Source organism: Nanorana parkeri, unplaced genomic scaffold, assembly GCF_000935625.1.
Source record: "Nanorana parkeri isolate BGI_ZX_2015 unplaced genomic scaffold, ASM93562v1 scaffold118, whole genome shotgun sequence".
NCBI classification, from domain to species: Eukaryota; Metazoa; Chordata; class Amphibia; order Anura; family Dicroglossidae; genus Nanorana; species Nanorana parkeri.
The window spans coordinates 1,884,227-1,906,423 of NW_017306386.1; the positions used below are offsets into that span (position 1 = coordinate 1,884,227).

The 22,197-nt window shown below is 40.4% G+C and overlaps 1 protein-coding gene across 1 annotated transcript in view; it reads left to right on the forward strand.

Annotated features, from left to right (window-relative positions):
- GTF2IRD1 (GTF2I repeat domain containing 1) overlaps window positions 1-22,197 on the forward strand; it is a 72,463-nt gene that overhangs the window by 10,738 nt on the left and 39,528 nt on the right. The window lies entirely within an intron of this gene.

Here is a 22,197-nt window from a genome sequence, read left to right on the forward strand (position 1 = left end):
TTTCTTCCATATGGTATGGGTTGGTCCACATCTACCTAGTTCAGCCTTTCTCAACCAGGGTGCCGTGGCACACTGGTGTGTTTCCTGGCCTCCTCAGGGGATTTTGTGGTAGTGAGACTGTGATGTGGAGGGGGCGATGTAGCTCCTGATATAAAAGGGGAGCTCTGATGTAAAGGGGGAAACTTGACTTGAGGGGGAGAACTTCGATGCAAAGGGTGAAACACAGTTTTTGTGTGTTTTTTGCATGGGTTCCCCCTTTAATCTGTAACATTTTAGACTGGGGTGTCTTGAGAACTTATGTGATAACCAGCATGTCCAACCATAAAACATACTGATTGATGAGCTGTAGGTCAGAAATGTCTCAGTTGCCATTGATGTCATAATCAGTAGCATTTTTTGCCTTCATGAAAGCATTCAGTGGGCTTCATATGCTGTTCATTAAGCATGGCAACTGAAGCTCACTTGATGTGCCTCAATGTGAGTTCTGCATTATCCCCTGAATGATACACACACCTCTTATAGGATCAGTAAGGTGCTGTAGCAGTAAATTTCCTGTTGCCAGTACTGCATAACTCCATGCATCAGTAGTTGCATTTTAACTTCCAAGCCAGATTTGAATCTGATTGGTGAGTGTTAGAATCTTAATAAATCTAAATAAAAATCTAAATACTGGCTGTTTCTTTACATAAGACTTGTAGTATCGCTATTAGGTGTATTCCAGGATCACCAGATAACATATAGAATGGAGTGGACTAGTGCACTACTGTCTGCATTAAAAACAGAACTGCTCAATAGGTAGGCTGTGCTCCAGATATGCATCTCAAGGTTTAAGTTTACATTTTGACTTGAGTGTGCTTCAAATCTTTGGCAAAGATAAGCCTATCTCTAGGAAAAAAAATGGTCTTGCAGCAGGGCAGCTCCAGCATTACAGGGGTTAAATGTTCATTATATATAGATATATATATATATCTATATATAGATATATATAGCACATAGCTGGCAGCTCAAGCTTCCTGCACATACCTTCAGTTTTTTCATGTCAGTTCAGCATTAAATGTAGATCCTTTTACGCTATCTTCACTTGATGGTGTGGAGAATAGGCATGTGAACCCAGATGCATCCCTCAATGGAGTGTCTAGTGCCTCAGCATTAGTAGGTACTGCCAATGGCTCCTTGGGTTGAGGAACATGCCTGTGACTATGCAGGTTGCGGCCATGATAAAGCCGCTGCCCGCATAGCCACATTTAGGCTGGGTTCACACCTAGGTGTTTCCGAGGGCTACTTGGCTGTATCCCAATGGAAACGCGAGACCAAAACGCCCCAAAGAAGTACATGTACTTCTTTGGCCGTAGGCCGTTTTGTAGCGCGTTCAGACGGGCTGAAATACGGAAAGGTGTGAACCATACCCATAGGAAACAATGGGATTTTCAAGTTGGTACATTTTGTAGAGCGTTCATAGAGCGTTGAGCGCGCGACAAAACGTAAAGGTGTGAACAGGGCCGTAGAGGGTACCAGGTAGCCTGCCTTTAATAAATCATGCAGCACAGGGATGTGCTGATTACTTGCTGTTGGCTGTGTGCTACATTGGATAGTTTATTAGTTCAATCTTCGCCACAGGTTCACATTAAGTTGTGACACAATGTACTACCTAAATAAATTGCTCTTTAAATATTTACTTGCAGGTTCTTAAAGTGTCTCCGTGTTTACCTACTTGGACGCTTCTCTGCAAAGGAGCTTAGCAGAGTGCTCTTCAGGCCTGTCTTTTCAATGGTTCCCTAGGGCAATCTGTGCCGCTTCAGCATCCTGGCAACATCACTGATCACTGACTAGCTGTGATTAGCTGATTGCTTACAGCCCAGTTCCTGGGTACCTACTAAGAAATTAATTCCCAATCCCAGGCTGTATGGATGCAGGGTTTGATGCTTTGATCAGAGCAGACCTTTCCTTGGTTATAAACAATATCGATTTTCATCCATCTGGGGAGAATTAGATGCAATTAGGCAGGTTCTGATAGTAGAGAGGAGCAGGATGCAGTTTTCTACTGTTAACTCATTTGCTACCAGTAATTACTCTTTTCCTCAGCTATTTGTATTTTTTACATGCAAACATATTATTATAGGATTTTACTAGCTTAATCCTTATAAACGTGGTACTGTATCCACAGTTCTGTTACATCCAGTATTTATTTTCTCATAGAGCTTGACTGTCAGTCTTTTTAAGGTGTGATGATGCTTTTAAAACACTGTAGTTCCCATTTGCTTGTAAAAGGGATTAAGCAATTTGGCATGTTTTAGGGTCCGTTCACACCAGAAGCACAGACAAGGCAATTCACCTTGTTTTAAATCGGTACAGTTCACACGACTGCTTTGCATGTAGTACTTTTTCAGTGCATAGTGTGGGTACTCAGTACAACCGCATGGCACCACACCATGCTGATAGAACCTAATGAAATGTCCCTCGTGATATTTCAATAAAGTTATAACAAAAAAAAGTAAAAAGTAAGATGCATCGGGATCGGTTCATCAGCACTGTGCCTGTCAGCGCACGCCAGCAGCCTTTGCGATCAGTTGAGCCGAAGTGCAGAGGGACCTCGACTCAGCCGATCCAACATCTGGATTGGCTGAGCCAAAGCTCTGGCAGCTCACTCGCTGCCGTTCGCCCCAATTCTCATAGGGCCGAAGGGCATTAAGTGAATAGCCGAATGCCGCTCTCTGCTATTTTGCTCGGTACCTCGGCTATTTTGATCACAGCTGGCTCCGCCCAGCTGTCATTTGCATGAAGATCGGACGGCTTCTGCCGACCTTTCTCCATGTTTAGGCTGTCACTTCAGCTCAGTTGAGCCGAAGCATATGCCTTCGGCTCGGCTGAGCCGCTTGACCGCCTTCGGGAGCTGTACAGGCTATAGTGGATAGCCCGTACAGCAGCCCTTCGGTTTGACTGAACTGAAGGGCTCCGGCGGCCGAAGAGGGCCGAAGGATCAGCCGAAGCTACCGCTGTATCCTTCGACTCCATAGTGAATAACCCCCTTAGTTTACTAATTTGTACTGAGATCGTAGTCCACCATAGGAGCAAGCTTAGAGTGGTGACTACTTTGCAATGCACAGGGACCATGGGGCACAAAAGTGACCACGCTCCACAAGGAAGGACAGTGTCAGCACCAATTCAGAGAAGATTTGAGGCTCTACAGCCGAGTGATGCACAAATAAGATACATTTTTGTTAATAGCTGAGGTACTCTAATGCATTTTTAAGATTTAACTCCTGAGTTTAGCGTCACTTTAGCATAGATTTTGTTAAAATGCCATGTCATGCTGTGATGAATAAATGAAGAGTAACGGAAGTGCAGAAATAGTTATCTTTTCTAGACAAAATTCTGCTCCCGGCTCTCTTCAGTGTTGCTCAAATCACTGGATCACAGCATTGAAAATAGCTTGAAGCAGTATTTCCTTTATTAAAGTTAAATATTTCATTTCTTCTATTCCTTCTCTCAGTGTGGTTCCTTAATGAAACAATATTTAAAGTAAACCTTGCACTGTATAGCTTTTAAAAAAACAAAAACATATATATCTTTTAAATATATACTGGATTATCTGAAGCTGGGGGGGCCATTTGTGGTAGGCAAATGAAAAGTGAGCCTATTCTTTATTACACATATCTAAATATAACCCTAAAAATTGTTCTGAGTCCATGCTTTTAAAACTGAGCATTCAATACATAACAAAGGATCCCCAGAACACTATGGGTTATCTAAAGAAAAAGAAAAGCAGACAGTGCCTACCTTGAGGCTTTGTTTGTCCGATTGAAACATCAGTTTGAGAAGCCAGCTGTGCTCCCTGTATGCAACTCTAGAGTTAATTTAGGTGACTATTTAGGTATGTAGGCAACAGTCATTTCCAGTCTTCAAGAGATACAAGAAACCATGGGAAAACAGCCTAAAGTTAAACTTGCTGCTAAATGACTAAAGAAAATAAAATAAAAAAATAAAATATTCGTCTTGAAAAAAGAAAAATATGCACAAAACCACTACAAATCCCCTTTACCACTTTCACTGCTGTCATACTGCTCGAGATTGCTTACATTTTCAGAGTCAGCTGCCAGCTTTCTTGTGGAAGTGATTCGGATTCGATCACTTCCTTTTCCCCAGGGGCCAGAGAAGAATTTAGTTGAGCATGCTCCACACAAATTAGGTATCACTGTGCATGCTGGGTTGAGAGCAATACTTTTAGGCCCATCATTCAGCGTTAACTCTAAATTGAGTTGGGGCTTTTAAAGTATCGCTTAAGGACAATTTTGGGTACCATAGTTTTTTTGCCATTTTATGGGTGCATATCATTTTAAATCATGACATGTTTGTTATCTATTTACTCTACACAATCTCGTCACAAAATTGGGCATTATATATATATCTATCTATCTATCTATATATATATATATATACATATATATATATATATAGATAGATAGATAGATAGATATATACATATATGTATATATATATATATCTCTATATATATATGGGCTCTGGCAGTGAAAGGGTTAAAAAAATGAGTCTCCATTTGAGAAGCACTTGTGTATGAAATTTATGAAGAGAGTCTAATACAAAGATTTATTCACAGTATCCATGTATGATAGCACATCTTGCTCATCATTCGTGCTGTTATGACATAAGGATACGGTTCAGGTTCCTGTGGAATCGCAGCGCAATCCTTACTTTCATGAGCTGAAGTCAATCTACCAGTGTTCTATTTGGGAACACCTGCATAACATCACTGAACATATATATAGCTTCCAGCAGTGAAAAGAAGCTAAAATTATTATTGTTATACAGGATTTATATAGCACCAATGGTTTGCACAGCGGTTTACAATATAAGAAGGACATTACAGTTACAATACAAATTAAGATGAGATGGTAAGGAGGGCCCTGCTCTTGAGAGAAAATCTAAAAAGAAAACATTATCTAAGATGTGTGCTTTTTTTTCAGCCCTATAGGCAACAAATGTATCAGAAAAAGCTGTTATATACCTATATTTTAACACAAAAAGTAGGGGGTCGTCTTATATGGTATTTTTTGTACTCTTGGAACAGATATAACAAATCACTTCAAAAAGTATATTTAACAGACCACAAGGTAGCAAATAAGGGAAGTTAATTATTATGGTTTACACTTTAATTACAGCGCTTCTATTGACTAAAAACGGACCAACTCTGACGATTTGTGAAATATTTATTGAAAAGACGCATGGAGCGACAGTTCATTTCTTACACTGATGACTTATCTCTGCCAAGTATTGTCAGAAAGTTGGCTGCTGCTAGATAACCTCCTGGTTTCAAGGGCAACACGGTGATTTTCATTGCAGTACTCCAGTATAAGAGAGACGAAATGAACTGTCCAGCAATCATGGGATTTGTATGCGATTATATAACAGACAAAATATAGATGAAGGCTTTCACATATTGGATGATAATTGTCTCTGGTTAACTCATGATAAACCTTTTCTTGTCCAGTATGTACAGAATATTGTGTGTGTCCAGCATGCAAATATTTAGTAAAATATATTTTGCCTTTCCTGGCTATTATTATTATTATTATAATACAGGATTTATATAGCGCCAACAGTTTGTGCAGCACTTTACAATATAAAGGAAGATACTAGTTGCAATGCAATTCAACACAAGATGGTTGGGAGAGTTCTGCTTTTGAGAGCTCAATCTAAAGGGGAAGGGGTACAAAAGGTTGGTAGCTGTGTGGGGATCGGTTGTTTGAGAAATTAATAGTTCAGTGGTTAGTTAGAGGTGGGAGAGGCTTCCACGAAAGAGATAAGTTTACAGGGATTGCCTAAAGGCAGACAGAGTAGAAGATAGCCAGATAGGTTGGGATAGGGAGATGGGATTCCAGAGAATGGGAGAGACTCTAGAGAAGTCCAGGAGGCGAGTTTATGAGGGAGCTAGAGAGCAGGAGCTCTTGATAGGAGCAGAGGGGGCAGATTAGGTGATACTTTAGGATAAGTTTGGAGATATAGCCGAGTGCAGAGTTGTGGATGACTTTGCAAGTGGTTGTTAATATTTTGAATTTTATTCTTTGGGGCGACAGTGGAGGGATTGGCAGAGAGGGGTTGCAGAGACCGAGCGCATGGAAAGGTGGGTCTGGCAACAGCATTCATTATAGACTGAAGGGGGGAAAGCTTGTGTACAGGTTAGCCATAGTCGAGATGAGAGATAGTTGCAATAGTCGAGATGAGAGATAGAAATTGAGTGGATGAGTAGCCTTCTAGTTCCTACTTTTTCCCCTCCTGTTTACAGAACAGTCTACAGAACATTTGCACATTCCATTTAACAACCAGCCTATTTATTGAACTTGAATCAGCAGTGTTTTTGCAACTTTTTATGTTTATTCTGGTTATTTAGAGACCCAGCAGTTGTCAACATCATATACACATGAACATAAAATGTAAACACCATACAATGCACATGGACACAACTTGAGATAGTTTTAAGTTGGGTATTTTCATGCTCATTAAGTATTATAGCATTGTGGTCACCATAGAGATAAATTAGGTGTGGATGGCAGAGCAGTAGGCTGCAGAATACTAATAGCATCAGTGCGGCTGTATGTAATCTAACCTATAACTGGTGCTTAAACTGCTGTAATTTAGATGAGACTAAATTGGGGTGCTGGTTATACATGTGGCAGTTTTAGCAAAACATGTGAACAGCTAACCCTAACCCCTTAGCCTGTATCCATTGCTGAACCTAACTCTTACACTAAACCTAACCTCTCAATGCTTAATCTGAATTCAACTGTTATTACTTTTACTTGTATTAGGCTAATATCCACTATTAGCTAAAAATACTAACGCCAATATTTCTCACCTCTAAAAAACAGCTCACAAGTGTTTGAATTGAATACAGTTATTCTGCTTAAAAGAGGCATATAGTTTGTAGCCGACAAAGGCAGACATTATGGTAGATAAGACCTTTCTTGTTTGTAGTTATAAAGGTTTTTTTGTATTTTGTTAAATGTATTGTGAAGCCTTGATCCAGGTTTATTGAAATGTCTTCAAGCAAAATACAGCAAGTCCAGTTCCCTTGACTTATTTTTTACAGATAAAGTATAGGTGTGTTACCTTTACTTTATCTGTAAAAAATAAGTCAAGGCAACTGAACTTGCTGTATTTTTCTTGAAGACATTTCACTGGTCATCCAACCAGCTTTCTCAATTCAGAATGACTTGTACAAAACTACTCTGGTAATAAATATGGAGAATGTTGCTCCCATCCCTATTCAAATAATCTGTTAGCTGCAACTAGGTGTTGATTGTATTTGCATAATTGGAGCTAGGAGGTGTTAATAACCTGCCCAGAGAGAGGTGTTAAAAAAGCATTGTATATGGCTGACAATAGGACCCCCCCCCCCCACCTCAAGCTTGGCCTCTCCATTTTTTCATAAATGGCCTCTTTCACACCTCTTTTAAACCAGTCCCCCTCCCTGTCTAGGATGCGCCCCCCAGTGATGACAGAATAAATGTCAGTCAAAGTACTGCAGTGCTGAATACTGAAAAATGGCCTGGACAGGAAGGGGGTTTAACACCCCGGTCAGCAAGTGGTTAAAACTAACACAATGCAGAAATCACTTTTACTCCTAATGAGGTAATCAGCAGTTTTGATACATTTTGTGTAAATCTCTTCAACCGCCTTAAAATGGATAGAAACTATGATATATTTAGAGCACTGTTTGTAGCTTGACACAGCAAATAATTATTCAACATGACTACCCCAACGGTAAGTTTAGTATTACTTTGTAACATTAAAGTAAAATAAACTTTGACAATTCAAACTACACCTTGGATATATAGGTTCACGTCCAGTAACATGCCCGTTATTGTGTACTGTTCCGAGGTGCGTGTCAACGCACTTTAAGTATGTTGGTGCAGTGTGGTGCCATTGCACCAATGCTCTTAATGTGCATTGCTCCCAATTTTGTGACAGATTTTCTTAAAGCCGATTTCTACCCTTGAAGAGGTTGTTTTTTTTAAACGTATGCCAGCAATATACACTGAGTTTACATGAAGCAGGCATATGCAGTTGCTGTATTTGAGCTCAGAAACTTACTTTTTTGTTAGCTGTCCTCTGCATCCCCTCATGTCTCCTTTAAAATGGCCGCCTTTGTGCTTTGCAGGCAGTCTGTGTAAATTACAGGCTGTGCACAGTGGGAACCACAGTGTGGGGCATGTAAAACTAAATTTCACACAATATTATGCTTCCCTCATGCACAAGCTTCTCTGTGTAAAATTAACATTCTCTCTCAGAGCTCTCTCTTCGCGGTTTATTAGTATCCACAGTGACAATGCCCCCTGGACAGTGCAGAGGGACTTGAAGGGCTAGTTCACACTATACCTGCAACAGAACTGTGTGCATCTGCGCAGCTGCAGTGCAATGCGCTTTTACCACATTTGTACTCTTTTTTTAAAAATAGCTTTTTGGGCTTTCAGGTGCAGTCCAGTGCGTTTGCATGCATTTTTGATGCGTTCTGTTGTGATCATGTGCAGCTAAAATGTGGCAAGTAGGTTTTTTTCTGACTGCATCAGAACTCACTGCACTGGTGTGAACAGAGCACCAGAAATCCAATTGAAAAGCATTGTGATGTGATTTTGATGCAGCTGCCAAGTTGAAGGGAATGCATCACAACTGCATCTGGTGTGAACTAACCTGAAGAAGCAGAGCTGGTGTGCAATGATCTTGTTACAATAATTCACAGGGAGGGGGTCAGCTGCTTTTTAAGACAATCCAACTCCAGTTAAAATTTCCTGTGGAGGGAATTCTAAAGTTGTAGGACGCACATATACATCATCACTGCACCTCTACATTACCACAATACATGCTAATCACTTAGAAAGGTGGAAATGGGCTTTAACAAGTTAGAGCCACAGATTGTAGGGGGTAATCTACCATCCTTTCAGTGACTAATCTACAAATATTTACACTACAAATATTAACACATATACCATAAGAAAAATATGTACCCCCCCACCTCAAGCTTGGCCTCTCCATTTTTTCATAAATGGCCTCTTTCACACCTCTTTTAAACCAGTCCCCCTCCCTGTCTAGGATGCGCCCCCCAGTGATGACAGAATAAATGTCAGTCAAAGTACTGCAGTGCTGAATACTGAAAAATGGCCTGGACAGGAAGGGGGTTTAACACCCCGGTCAGCAAGTGGTTAAAACTAACACAATGCAGAAATCACTTTTACTCCTAATGAGGTAATCAGCAGTTTTGATACATTTTGTGTAAATCTCTTCAACCGCCTTAAAATGGATAGAAACTATGATATATTTAGAGCACTGTTTGTAGCTTGACACAGCAAATAATTATTCAACATGACTACCCCAACGGTAAGTTTAGTATTACTTTGTAACATTAAAGTAAAATAAACTTTGACAATTCAAACTACACCTTGGATATATAGGTTCACGTCCAGTAACATGCCCGTTATTGTGTACTGTTCCGAGGTGCGTGTCAACGCACTTTAAGTATGTTGGTGCAGTGTGGTGCCATTGCACCAATGCTCTTAATGTGCATTGCTCCCAATTTTGTGACAGATTTTCTTAAAGCCGATTTCTACCCTTGAAGAGGTTGTTTTTTTTAAACGTATGCCAGCAATATACACTGAGTTTACATGAAGCAGGCATATGCAGTTGCTGTATTTGAGCTCAGAAACTTACTTTTTTGTTAGCTGTCCTCTGCATCCCCTCATGTCTCCTTTAAAATGGCCGCCTTTGTGCTTTGCAGGCAGTCTGTGTAAATTACAGGCTGTGCACAGTGGGAACCACAGTGTGGGGCATGTAAAACTAAATTTCACACAATATTATGCTTCCCTCATGCACAAGCTTCTCTGTGTAAAATTAACATTCTCTCTCAGAGCTCTCTCTTCGCGGTTTATTAGTATCCACAGTGACAATGCCCCCTGGACAGTGCAGAGGGACTTGAAGGGCTAGTTCACACTATACCTGCAACAGAACTGTGTGCATCTGCGCAGCTGCAGTGCAATGCGCTTTTACCACATTTGTACTCTTTTTTTAAAAATAGCTTTTTGGGCTTTCAGGTGCAGTCCAGTGCGTTTGCATGCATTTTTGATGCGTTCTGTTGTGATCATGTGCAGCTAAAATGTGGCAAGTAGGTTTTTTTCTGACTGCATCAGAACTCACTGCACTGGTGTGAACAGAGCACCAGAAATCCAATTGAAAAGCATTGTGATGTGATTTTGATGCAGCTGCCAAGTTGAAGGGAATGCATCACAACTGCATCTGGTGTGAACTAACCTGAAGAAGCAGAGCTGGTGTGCAATGATCTTGTTACAATAATTCACAGGGAGGGGGTCAGCTGCTTTTTAAGACAATCCAACTCCAGTTAAAATTTCCTGTGGAGGGAATTCTAAAGTTGTAGGACGCACATATACATCATCAACAATCTGACCCCAGTGCCAGACTGAGTTTCCTGTGGAGGGAATTTTGAATTTGTAGGACTAACAGGCCCACTAAAAGTCCATAAAAAATGTAAAAAAAGCCAGCAATGTGAGTCATGACAATGTGCACATATGCATCATTATTGCACCTCTACAGTACCCCCATAAATGCTAATCACTTACAAAGGTGGAAATGGGCTTTACAAAGCTAACACCAAGACTTATCTAACCACTGAGCGGCTTACCTGTACAAGATTCATACCTCACAACTTTTAGAGATGGAAAAAAGGATACATTTTAGCGAAAAGCATGTAGACAAAGTACACGCCCCCTGCCGTGCCCCCAGTTACTCAGTGAATGAGAAGCCTACATGTCCCTTCTGCCACCATGACAGATTGCGCTAGCACTAGTCTGGTGAAGTCACCACACTTGTAGTGCATTGTTTATTACCTTCAGTGTCATAACAGATGGTTCCTACATCCGTGCAGACCTTGGGTTGGGGGTAAAAGATGCATGAGCCTGAGCATTGTCCTTACAACACAGTGATCACCGTTGCAGTCCTCTGCAGGATTGAATGTAATAATTGCACATTTTTCATTTTGTTGATGTGGGCGCATGCATTCATTTTTTGCAAACGGTGGACAATGCCTTTACAGTTTGTGTTATACACAAGGTCAACAATTTTGTTGTTCGTAACAAATCTCTAATTTGCCTTGCAAATAGTAAACCTAGTAATGTAATGTGTTTTTGTTATATGTATGTCTTTAAACTTGTATATTTGATTTCTTTGTAGCTTGTTTTAAACTTAGCTCATAAACCATTCCCTGTACGCTGATAGATGTAGTAACAGTATATTTTCTTTTCATTCTCAGCTAGCAATAAAATCCTAGTATATCCAGTTCTATTTAAGAACAGATAAAGCAGAAAAAAAAGCGTAATGTTTCCCTCTATAGAAAATTCTCTCTACATTGTATTTATGCTGATTGATGTTCATAGTATTGTGTTATACAATATAGTTTTAACATCTTGCTTTTTTGCTGCTCGGTGAGACGAATCTCAAGAAAGAGTACGAGCATTTGCAAGATTAAACTTCCCTTTTTAACATTGTTCAAATACCACGAGATTAGTTTCCAGGGAGACTAAAGGCGGTTGCCATAGGCACCAGGGGCCCAGGAATTAGGATTGCGATTTTTTTCAACCAAGTCACGCAAGTAATAGGTTACCAGCTATACAGAGCTTCTGTTCATATTTGCCGTAAAATGAACCGGGGACCTGCCTAAATCTATTGTGGATATGGTATTTTGAGCTGGATGAAATATTACATCTTTGTTTAATTGAAAATAACATTTACATTTATACTCCAAAAGGGATGTGCTATTTTTTAAAGATGTAATTGTTTATACTAATGTGTTACTTAAACAAAGCAGGAACAAGTAAATCACATACAATGTGTAAATTTGATGCACTCTTTAAGCTATGATCCTGACAAATACATACATTTCCAATGGACTAGGGAGGTAACTTATCCTGACAGAGTAATATTAATCAGAATAATAATTAATAATATAAAATATTCTCTTTTAGATAAATGTTTCTGCAGGGTTATAAATACCAGACTTATGAGACAGAACGTGGTGAAGCTATAGTGTCTAAAATGGACCATAAGCTCTCATGAGCAGGGACCCCCTAACCCTTTTATCTTGAATTGTATTGTGACTGTACTATACTGTCTCCCTTTTTTTGTAAAGTGCTGCGCAAACTGTTGATGGTGTATAAATCCTCTATCATAATAATAATAGCACACAGCATCCAAAAACACTCAATAGTATTCGAGAGGGAAGAGAGAGGAAGTCTGTATGAGTTGTTCATGTCAACCAACATAATCCCATCATTGATTAAATCAGTGATTAAATTATGATCCACCAAGAATTAAAACAAAAATTAATTCTTCACATGAACAGTGTCCTGCGATATTCAGTATACATAAAAAAATGTGTGATACACTTTTAGCCACTTAAGATGCAATAGTGTGGTGAACAGCGCTGATAAACACACATATACTGGAAACATATATATGTGAACAATCTGTGAATGAAAGAAGAATATAGAGTGAAATGCTGTAGATCCCCAAGTATAATCCACATAAATTAAATCCAAATGTTGTATAACAATACATATCATCTCATGCCCCCACTCTTAATTGGAAAGCAGCTCACCATAAAGATATGACCTCCAAACCACTGTTAGGTCAGTGAATGCTTATGTTATATATCCAGCAAGAGTCGTAATTGCCTCCTTAATATCACTCAGCAACAATCTATTAATCAGTATCAATATACGGACATAAGCAGAAAAACGCTCCCTTTGGTGTAATATTGTTGACATTTAAAAAAAACACGTAAATGTATAAAATAAATGTTCACATATTGATAGAGTACATAGCACTATGCACACTGCATAGACATAATCCTAGGAACACATCATAAACAACCATGCATGTCTTATCCTGGCTAATCAGATTAGCTGTGGCACTAGGGTTATGACATAATCAGACTCAGTCCTAGGTGTTTGGTCTTCAAGGCGACTTCCTCAGGAGCGTAAAAGCACTGATACTTATGATGCATAAAGCCAACCTTTATCCTTCCCACCCACTTTCTCTCATTTTTTTATTTTTTAAATGCTGCACTTCCTGGATTCTCCGCTAGGCGAGAATGACATGTGTGTTACATGTGGCCCCCTAGGATACCCATACTATGTATTTCAGGAGGCTTCAGGTACCCTAAGGTGCCTGCTGTAAAGTGCTTACATGCCCAGCGATCCAGTTGTGTCTTTTAGGGATCTGCTGCTCGGACGCTGCACACCCATCTGCTTCTCTGACATAATCAGGGGGCCAGCTGCAGTGGCGTAATCTATTCAGGGTGACGTCACTGGTTGTCAGTAGCTGGGTGGGACGCTGGGCAGAGCATCCCAGCTTGCTAAGAGCCAGGTGGGAAGATGTTTAAGGACCATACACAACTTCCCGCCCGGCTCTTAGCAGCCTAGAACGCTTTGACCAGCATCTTGCCCAGCTCCTGGCAACCAGTTACGTCACAGAGAGCTGGATGGGACACCAGGGAAGCAGTTTCCTGTAGATACGCTTCTGGCTGACTGTCTCTTCCTGGTTCCTTCAGCTAGCTCCCTGATGATGCGAAGCATGCGCTCAGTCAGCCAGCCAGCCCCCTGGTGACATCAGAAAAGAAGATGGCTGTGCAGCAGTCGAGCGGCAGATCCCTACAGACTACCACTCAATCGCTGGGTGTGTATGTTTTTTTCTTGTGTGATCCATGTGATTATTCTCTGTTTAAGATGCTTTGATTACTAATATTGTATATAGTGCTGTTATTGCATATACTCCATTGTGTGAATAAGGATAGACATGATGATGATAGGCTTTTACAAACATTACTCTCTATGCATTCTTATTATCATTTTCATTTTGTACCAGCATGGTATGAACTATTTTCTGTAAGCTTCACTACTGTGTGAATGTGCTTGTGGCTGCCAGCTTTGCCAACACATGATTTTCAGGAGGCAGCCCATTTGTCTTCAGCTTGTTACAACATAATAAGTGAACTGTGCCGATAGTTGAATCATATGACAGTTGGATCTGTAACTAACCACATTGCTGCAGATGTCTTAGCAACATGCGATAAGAAAGCCACAAAACAACAGTTAGGAGATAACAATTGAGACCCCTGGGGAATCCTCTGAATTTTACCCTCAAAAGCTCCTAAAATATAATTCCATATTTATCTAGGTTATAATAATTAATACATATAGCTTATATCTTTCTTTAATTGATCAGCTTTTCTTATACTGTACATGTTAACTTAACATGTTTAGTTTTGTAATTGCTTGAAACAGAAAAAAAAATGCGATTTGTTTGAGACATTGAAAGGGTATTTACAGTCGTAAAATAAAAAAAAATATGTATGTCTGTATTGAATTTCCATAAGTTCTATCCCACTCCTAATAACCATATGGATCTAGAATTTTGTAAACTTACTTATTGAAGATGCCCATAGAATGTACTTCCTCAATATACTGACACAATTTCACTGGAAATTTAAAAAAAACAAAACTACTTGTCCAAGGACTAAAGTGGAGGCCCAATTTTCTTGCCTCTCATGACAATCTACTTGTCGTAATACAAATAATAATTTTAACCAAAACCATATTTAACCGTGCTAAGAAGTGTTTCTCATCGGTCTGGTTGACCAGGGGAGGTGTCCAGATTGGGGGGTAATTCCTTTTTCCCAAATTACTTGGGAAAGTGAACTTACCCTTTAATGCACATTGTGCATGTTAGAGTGCGCTGCTGCCCGGCTACCACAATATGGCACACAGCGGAATGGGGTCAGCACTCAGTGCACCCACACAATGCCCATTAACATGCAGATGGCAGGGGCGACGGGGTTGGTTTTAATTTTTCTTTTAATTTAATTCAATTTTTTCCTTTTGTTTTTCCACTTAAATTCATTGCTATCACACACACACAGGCTAACAAGCCCCTATCTGTGTGATAGTGTTTGGAGGTGATAGATTCTTTTGATGGAGCCTGCCCTTCAATACAGAAGATCGAGCACACCATTGTGCTCGATCTCCTGTGCAGCCCGGCTTGTGACAGCTGAGACCGTACAGCACTCCCGTCTCACTGATCACACGAGCAGATCAGGTGGCCGGCATTCTCTGGGGAGGTGTGGCAGGGGGTTGGGGAACAAGCAGGCTGCTACAACTGATCTGGGTGGCGAAACTTCATGTCTCGGTCATTAGGCAATAGGAATTGTGCACCCCTGGCCCTGTGCCTATGCACTTCCCTGTATCACAATTCTCACCGAACCTGCCTTCTGAACCACAACTCAGCTGTCACAGGTCAGCTGTCTTGATTGGGAAGTCAGCGAACACATACTGCCGGTCGCTGACTTTTTTCGATCCTTTCCCTGCAGAGAGCAGTGGCTGTCAGTCAACGCTCCCCGCAGGGTTCCCCACTCTCCCCTCTCCATTTCTCCAGCGCATACTGGAGGAATGAATGGGGAGGGGACAGACACATCTGGCTCTGCCTCTATAGAGGCAGAGCCAGCTGTCAATCAACCAGAAGGGTGGATTTCGACAGTATTGTCGAGGTTCCATTCCAACTGTGGCGCGGCTTTGCACTCTTAGCATATAGCGGAGAATAGCCTGCTATATGCTGAGTTTTAGGTCACAGGAGGATATTAATTTATATCCTCCTGTGACCCTAAAGAGAACTATGGGCAAGAATGGTTACCTTATAGTTCTCCTTCATTTGAAACCTGTGTGTATGACATTTTTGGTTGATGTACACTACACACATGTAATAAAAATGTTTAAAGTGCAGCCATCCTTTCAGTCCATTATTCAATAATAATCCTTTATCTTTCTGTGCTATACTTCTAAAACATGAAATTAAATGTGGCTGGCTGTTACGAGTTCCTGCACTTTTTCATGACATCACTGTTGCCTATTTACTACCTTATTGAACACCAGGTTTTGATGTTTTTTGTGGGAAGGGTGGATGCTCTATAGGGAGAGCAATGTGACATTTGTCACCTAATACTACCATTTATCTCTCTACAGTATTCTCTCTGTAGCTTGTATGTTTTAAAGTGTAGTGTAATACTTAAAATGACTATAATGTTAGTAGGTTCCCAGCCCTTAATGGAACAGAGGCAATTTAGACTAGGCACAGTCTGCTGTACTGCATCTTACCAAGCAATATCACTTTTTGAAATACCTTACCTTCATTAGCAAATACCATACCTGCACAGCGGAAGGTCTCAGTCGAGCTTTCACTAAGTGCACACACATCAACTGCTGCGATGGCCGGGATGTACATGAATAGAGAATGACTCACGGGACCGGTTAATTGTTAACTTATCATACAGGCTAAAAAAAGGGGCCATACAGTGACTGCATCTACCCATACAGTCAAACTGCAATCGCATTATTTCTCCTGTGCAAGCTGATGTCTATTAAAACATTTGTTGGTCATATAGCTCTAGTCAAAATTAGCCGTACCAGCCTGAATTGAATAGCCGAACAGTGTTCGGCTCACTTCACTTCAGATCGGTCATTCACTCGGCTGCCCTCGGCAGCTTCGTGAATAGACCCCATAATGTTCCTATAATAAAGTGAATTCTATGTCCAGCAGGCTGCTGGTTACTTTAAAAATCCTCCTTTCAGTAAAGCCAGATCCCACTTACAGCATTATGCTTCCAGTGCTGCGGGGGTTAAGAGCAGTGGCTGCGACTGCAAAGGACTCCCTGTCCTTCCCTCCCCGCCAATTCACTCTGACTTTTACTGAAAGGAGTTTTTTTAAAGTAACCAGGAGCCTGCTGGTGAAAATCACCCTTCCTGTGTCTTCTGGTGACCACTTTCACCAGGATGAAAAGTGAGGACAGATAAAAAAGAAAAAAAGAATTCACTTGTTGCTTAAACAGGAATTTTACGGGGCAAATATTCCAGTGGGTATTCTCTCAAAAGGGATTTTTCTTATTTTAGAGAGAATTTCCTCTTACTTCCTCTTGAATCTAAGGGACAGGAAGTGAAGCTTATTCCCCCTACACAAAAATAAACTGATGTATTTTAACTACTTCCAACTCTGTTCAAAACTTTAACAAAAAGCTTTAGCATTAGATAAAGGTACTTTAAAGATCAGATCTTGCATAATCCCCGGTTCAACAAACAAGCCCCTCTAGTTTTCGCTGCATATTAGGCAGTTTGAAATTCAGTAATAGAGCAGTGTTATATTATTTATTTTCACTTATTCTTGATAATTTTCTTCATTTCTTTTGCATGCAGTATTTGTCATGCAGCTGTCTGTTTTGTGTTGCAGTATCTGCCTCTGTATAGCCACCTTTATAGAAAGGCAAACTAAAAGACAAACTAAAAGTGATATTAAAGTCAAAATATGTTTCATCTATTTGAAATACTGATTTCAAATAGAGCCCTAAACCCAAACCCTATTTTTTGCGTTTGCAGTGGAACGGAACACTGGCAAAGTTTTGCCAGGCGTCCGATCGCACTGTGGGCGTGGAAGCGGTACCATTGAATACAATGCACTGTCACGCCCCCTCCCGACCTCAAAACGCAAGGGGATGTTTCTCAGCGATTGCGGTTCACCAGTTTGAAAGTAATAGTGAATTCAGTTGGTTGTGTCTGGATTTGCTACTTTTATTAATATTCCTTAATGCTATATAGAGTGTACATTGCATATATGCTTTAGATTGAATGTTGTTTTTTTTCTCTATGAAGTAACAAAACCTTAAACAAAACAAGCAATTTTGTTTAGTTTTTTTTGCTATGGCCCCTCTTTTCTTAACCTTCAAATGAAAGACAGAACCCACTAGCCCCCACCAGAGATCCTGATTTGATATAGATCTTTCTAGTAATGAGGTTTATTTGACACAACTACAGAGTGAGGGACTGCAGTGAAACATTACCATTGATTCTGTCTTTAAACCTCAGCAGGTTACTTCGGCAATTGTGTTGAAATTTATGTTTCTCAGGCTTCATTTTCATTTCTCGGCCAACTGCTGTTACTTACAGCTACATGTCTAAGGTTTCTGAACACTTCAGATATTGAGGTCACTGCCAAGTTTAATCGTGTCGCTAGTTTACTTTTTCTTGTGGTTGATGTGCTAGCAGGACTCAGACCGTGAACAAAGTCTGTTGGTTACTAGGTGCTGTCTTGTGAAGTCATTCCAAAACTGAGTCGAAAAGCTCATTACTCTTCTTTGGTGCATCCCATATGTTACCCAAATAGGACGAATACATGGATAATGGGGCATAAGAAAAACATTGCTGCAGCTTCTCTTTTTTAGTACTATATATTGGTATAAAATTTGATTTTTTCATTAAAAAGCCTAGCAGAGAGGAGTTCTTTATACACAGAAGCCAAGAAATGTAAACCAGAGAGGACGTCTTAGAGAGTGTTGTTAAAGTTGTGGTGGTGTGTGTGGTTCAACTACTTAAAGGACTTACTTTACTTATAATATGCACAGTACAAAAGGGGATGCTGAGCAGAGCTACCAAGCAGTGCAGTCAGATGCAAAATAAGGATAGATGTCAACAATCCCTTCCAGGATTCAAGAGCAGTTTTACTATTCATATACCTAGGGAATCTGTTTATAAATATTCTGCCCAGCCATACGCTGTATGAATGCTGTTCGCACGGCATTCCCACCACTAAATGGAGCCAAGGAGCATTCAATGGAGAGATGTTTTGCCTCCATTCACACCGTACTAATGTACATGCAATTTTGTCAAAGCAAATGGTTCTGCAAATAGTTTTTTAATACACCCCATAGTGCCCAGAACAAGAGAAGTGGTAATATGCAGCCTCCATCCATGCATAAAAACTAAGAACAGATTAATTACACCCAACAAGTGGTATTTTCTGCTTACTTTGTGGAACATTACTTTGTGGAGTAATATGAATTTAATGGGGATGAAATGTGAAATGCACTTTGGAGGAATGCCAGGGCTGTCTATTATAATGTAGCATCATAAGTAGGCATCACTTTGCACTAAGGAGATATCCGATCATGTAAAGAGGAGAAGTTAGAAGAAACAACCACTGTGTGTATCTCCTTAATTTCAACATTGTTCTGTCATAATAGAATTGTGCGTGTGGAGTTCATGGGGCAGTCTGCTTGTGGAAAGATGTCTGGTGCTAAGTAAAGTCCACTCGAAGAGTGACAGGCCCTGATATTGTGGCCTGTGATCTTCCCCTTGCCTTAATTAAACCTGGGGGCCTGTAAGAGTCAGGGAATTAATGGATAGAGGAGCAGGAGGACATCTGCAGGGGAAGACCCTGCCAAGCAGTTGCTAAATAAGTCTCATCTTGAAACAGTTTCCCTGCAGAGTATTTGGCTCTATTTGTACTTCCTTCCTTCCCGTACATAGAGGCTATATGAATTGCTTTAAAGTGTACCTCTATCCCAAACTTTTTCTTATTTAATTTTTGAACAATGTAGGGAATGGTTACAACTACTGTCAGTTTTTTCAACTTTATACCCAGTTGGGGAGTTTTCACTTTACTCGTCCCAGAGACTCAACAGGAAGTGAAAAAGAATCTCAGGAGAACAGGTACCACATTGGAATATTTTCCCTTACCTCCTGTTCTAGTGAGTGTGACGATCATAAAGTTTTGGATTTCCGACCACTAAGGGCTCCCGTATGACAGTCTTCTAATAAGTTCCAAATCCGGTTACTATGTGATACATAAGTCTTATAAAGTAAACAGAAGACGTCCTTGATCTTCCCTGACTGATTCAAATTCTCCTTCATTTGGGTCTCACACACTCCCCCTCCCAGACACTGTAGCTCACAATGGGAGGGTTTCAGCAACACAGACAATGTTGCCCATCCAGAAATCAGTGGGCAGGTCAGGCGATGATTGACAAGCTACAGGCAGGTCAATCACAGTGATAATTCTGATAACCATGACCCCTGCCACATTTTTTCATCCCACACTAGTGCAAGAAGGCACACAGGAGAATGACAATTCTGCTCTGAATTCAGAAGCAGTGCAGCATCATTGTCTCACCATCACAGAAAGCTACATGAGGTGGACTTCATTGGCAGGCTGTACAGGTATTTGCGAGACATTGCAGGGGACTAAGGGAAAACTGCGCAACTATATAAACATTCATGAAATTCATTGAATGTAGGTAAAGCTCAATTGAACTTTCAGTTTAAATTAGCTAAATACATTCCAGGTGTATCAAAACAAAAATCTTATAGTTGATTTTCTTCACAAAGCAGCCACAGATAGAGTAGAGAATCCTGTCCCCTGCTAGCATCCTGTTTGCAATTTTTCTCTCTGTGTGGAAGCAGTGATCTCTCTGCAGAGGTCTGGCATGCCCCTTGCTGTGTCTGCGCTAGAGTTTTTCGATCAGCAGGGAGCAAGTGCTTTGCTGATTGCAAAGCTATATCTCTGACAGCAGGGGGCATGTTGGACCTCTGCAGAGAGATACCTGCTTCCCCACAGAAAGTTATTGTCCTTCTCCACAGCATGCTGGCCAGAGACAGGCTTTTTACACAGGCTACTTTATGATGAAAGCAAACTATAGGCAAACTTTGAACACCTTTTGTTTTGATGCTATGCATTTAGCCGATTTAGATTGAAAGTTAAATTGGGCTTTAAATAAACAGACTTGTAAATGAATCAAGGTGGCTTCAGAGATGAAGAACTTCCAAAACAGGAAAAATGAATGCTGAACTGTGTATTTGGTTCTTTCATTTCACAATGAATGTTTCACTTTTTCTTTTCAGTTTTTGTGATTGATCTAATGCTTCCATGGATTTTTCTCATCTCCCTTTTTCCACAAATTGATTTTGACTTGCAAGTAAATTGCTGAGCAGTAGATTTTAGAAATTATGCCAGTACTGAAAATCAAAGACATCTCACTCAATAATTAATATAGTAATCTAATATGTGTGGACATCTGAGATTTAAAGCCAAGCTCTAGGAGATGTAGAAACTACCAATGATCCTTAAATATATTTTTAAATAAAGCTGTGTACCTGAATTCTGCCTCTGTATTAGCTTTCTTTCTTTTCCTGCACTGCAGGACTGGGTTGAGAGAGAGTGGCACCACTGTTAACGTTATTGCACTGCAAAGTGGTGTCAATACTACTTACACTGGTAGCTTAAAAGTGAGATCCCTGGTAGACTTTGGCTTGCTCTTGGACCGGTCCCTGGAGTGTCTCTCCTCCTCCGTTGCAGCGAAGGATCCTTGAGCCATCACGTTCTATACACAGTGTATAGGACTTGAGGATGCTGATGGACACCCATTGCTGCAGCAGAGGGGAAGACAGGCTGGAGTGGGAGCTGTGACAGCCGGTCGGCTCTGCAGTTCGAGTGAGTATAACTGTTTTTTTTTTAGCACCTAAACAAAAATGAGCACTTAACCATTGGTGCGGGGGTAGCTCTACTACAAGGGTTAAGAACACTTTTGCCTGGAGTTCTGCTTTAAAAGTTGCAGAATCCCCTGAGCACCAGTTAATTCAGATATTCTGTTTTAGGGTGGATCCTTTCCATTGCAGTGTCCCATGGAGCCACCTTTGTTTGTGCTAGTAAGCGGTGTGTGTCTCCATGCACAGACACAGCAAGGCAAGCCACTTCCTGCTCTCCCCTCCTCATCCTCCGTTCTCCAAGCTAGTAGATGGACAGCTGCTGGAGACTACTCTGTCTTTTGTGATTTTGTACTGTACAGGAAGTTCAGGGAAGCTGAGCTGAGAGAGTTGGGGCTGTTTGGAAACATAATGACCGCAAGTGTTTTGGCAAAAATGTTAAGAACTACTTTGCTGGGCCCATCTATATTTTTTTTGGATCTGGATTCATTGTTGAAAAAAGTTTTAAAAAAAAGCATTTAATACTTTAAAGAGAATGCATTGTGGCTTTGTATGTATTGTTATTTTAATATTTATATTGGTTGGGACTACAATAATAAATGTTATTTTCTTTTTAGTCAAATATATATGAAATATCCCATATAGATAGAATGCAGTCCTTTATCCAGCAAGCAGGTGGCACTTTAAAAAAAACATATTTTCCTCTGTTGCGCACAGAGATCAATAGCTAAAGTTATAATGTACACAGAGTCACAGAGTAGTGACTCAAACTTCATGGAATGGCTCTATCTAAGGTTCCAAACACACAGGCTTAGTCCAA